Genomic DNA, 2,500 nt, shown 5'->3' on the forward strand with positions numbered 1-2,500 from the left:
TGGATGGGGCTTTCGTATAGCAGGGACGGTGCTGCCTCTCGCTTCGCTCGCTGTCCGCCGCTCGCCGCTCGCTCGCGCAGCCAAAAATGGCCAGTTTTGGCCCGTTTTTGGGCCGTTTTGGCCTGTTTTTGGGCTGTTCTTGCGTGGTGCGGCGACCGTCGTGAGCGGAGCAAAATGTCAGCCATCTCAGCACCCTGGAACCCCCCGGGTGGCACAGGGCTGGATGGGGCTTTCGTATAGCAGGGACGGTGCTGCCTCTCGCTTCGCTTGCTGTCCGCCACTCGCCGCTCGCTCGCGCAGCCAAAAATGGCCAGTTTTGGCCCGTTTTTGGGCCGTTTTGGCCAGTTTTTGGCCTGTTCTTGCGTTGCGCGGTGACCGTCGAGAGCGGAGCAAAACGTCAGCCATCTCAGCACCCTGGAACCCCCCGGGTGGCACAGGGCTGGATGGGGCTTTCGTATAGCAGGGACGGTGCTGCCTCACGCTTCGCTCACTGTTCGCCGCTCGCCGCTCGCTCGCGCAGCCAAAAATGGCCTGTTTTGGCCCGTTTTTGGGCTGTTTTGGCCTGTTTTTGGGCTGTTCTTGCGTGGTGCGGTGACCATCGTGAGCGGAGCAAAACGTCAGCCATCTCAGCACCCTGGAACCCCCCGGGTGGCACAGGGCTGGATGGGGCTTTCGTATAGCAGGGACGGTGCTGCCTCTCGCTTCGCTCGCTGTCCGCCGCTCGCCGCTCGCTCGCGCAGCCAAAAATGGCCAGTTTTGGCCCGTTTTTGGGCCGTTTTGGCCTGTTTTTGGGCTGTTCTTGCATGGCGCGGCGACCGTCGTGAGCGGAGCAAAATGTCAGCCATCTCAGCACCCTGGAACCCCCCGGGTGGCACAGGGCTGGATGGGGCTTTCGTATAGCAGGGACGGTGCTGCCTCTCGCTTCGCTCGCTGTCCGCCACTCGCCGCTCGCTCGCGCAGCCAAAAATGGCCAGTTTTGGCCCGTTTTTGGGCCGTTTTGGCCAGTTTTTGGCCTGTTCTTGCGTTGCGCGGTGACCGTCGAGAGCGGACCAAAACGTCAGCCATCTCAGCACCCTGGAACCCCCCGGGTGGCACAGGGCTGGATGGGGCTTTCGTATAGCAGGGACGGTGCTGCCTCACGCTTCGCTCGCTGTTCGCCGCTCGCCGCTCGCTCGCGCAGCCAAAAATGGCCTGTTTTGGCCCGTTTTTGGGCTGTTTTGGCCTGTTTTTGGGCTGTTCTTGCGTGGCGCGGCGACCGTCGTGAGCGGAGCAAAATGTCAGCCATCTCAGCACCCTGGAACCCCCCGGGTGGCACAGGGCTGGATGGGGCTTTCGTATAGCAGGGACGGTGCTGCCTCACGCTTCGCTCGCTGTTCGCCGCTCGCCGCTCGCTCGCGCAGCCAAAAATGGCCTGTTTTGGCCCGTTTTTGGGCTGTTTTGGCCTGTTTTTGGGCTGTTCTTGTGTGGCGCGGCGACCGTCGTGAGCGGAGCAAAATGTCAGCCATCTCAGCACCCTGGAACCCCCCGGGTGGCACAGGGCTGGATGGGGCTTTCGTATAGCAGGGACGGTGCTGCCTCACGCTTCGCTCGCTGTTCGCCGCTCGCCGCTCGCTCGCGCAGCCAAAAATGGCCTGTTTTGGCCCGTTTTTGGGCTGTTTTGGCCTGTTTTTGGGCTGTTCTTGCGTGGCGCGGCGACCGTCGTGAGCGGAGCAAAATGTCAGCCATCTCAGCACCCTGGAACCCCCCGGGTGGCACAGGGCTGGATGGGGCTTTCGTATAGCAGGGACGGTGCTGCCTCACGCTTCGCTCACTGTTCGCCGCTCGCCGCTCGCTCGCGCAGCCAAAAATGGCCTCTTTTGGCCCGTTTTTGGGCTGTTTTGGCCTGTTTTTGGGCTGTTCTTGCGTGGTGCGGTGACCATCGTGAGCGGAGCAAAATGTCAGCCATCTCAGCACCCTGGAACCCCCCGGGTGGCACAGGGCTGGATGGGGCTTTCGTATAGCAGGGACGGTGCTGCCTCTCGCTTCGCTCGCTGTCCGCCGCTCGCCGCTCGCTCGCGCAGCCAATAATGGCCAGTTTTGGCCCGTTTTTGGGCCGTTTTGGCCTGTTTTTGGGCTGTTCTTGCGTGGTGCGGCGACCGTCGTGAGCGGAGCAAAATGTCAGCCATCTCAGCACCCTGGAACCCCCCGGGTGGCACAGGGCTGGATGGGGCTTTCGTATAGCAGGGACGGTGCTGCCTCTCGCTTCGCTTGCTGTCCGCCACTCGCCGCTCGCTCGCGCAGCCAAAAATGGCCAGTTTTGGCCCGTTTTTGGGCCGTTTTGGCCAGTTTTTGGCCTGTTCTTGCGTTGCGCGGTGACCGTCGAGAGCGGAGCAAAACGTCAGCCATCTCAGCACCCTGGAACCCCCCGGGTGGCACAGGGCTGGATGGGGCTTTCGTATAGCAGGGACGGTGCTGCCTCACGCTTCGCTCACTGTTCGCCGCTCGCCGCTCGCTCGCGCAG

Source organism: Musa acuminata, unplaced genomic scaffold, assembly GCF_036884655.1.
Source record: "Musa acuminata AAA Group cultivar baxijiao unplaced genomic scaffold, Cavendish_Baxijiao_AAA HiC_scaffold_1136, whole genome shotgun sequence".
NCBI classification, from domain to species: domain Eukaryota; kingdom Viridiplantae; phylum Streptophyta; class Magnoliopsida; order Zingiberales; family Musaceae; genus Musa; species Musa acuminata.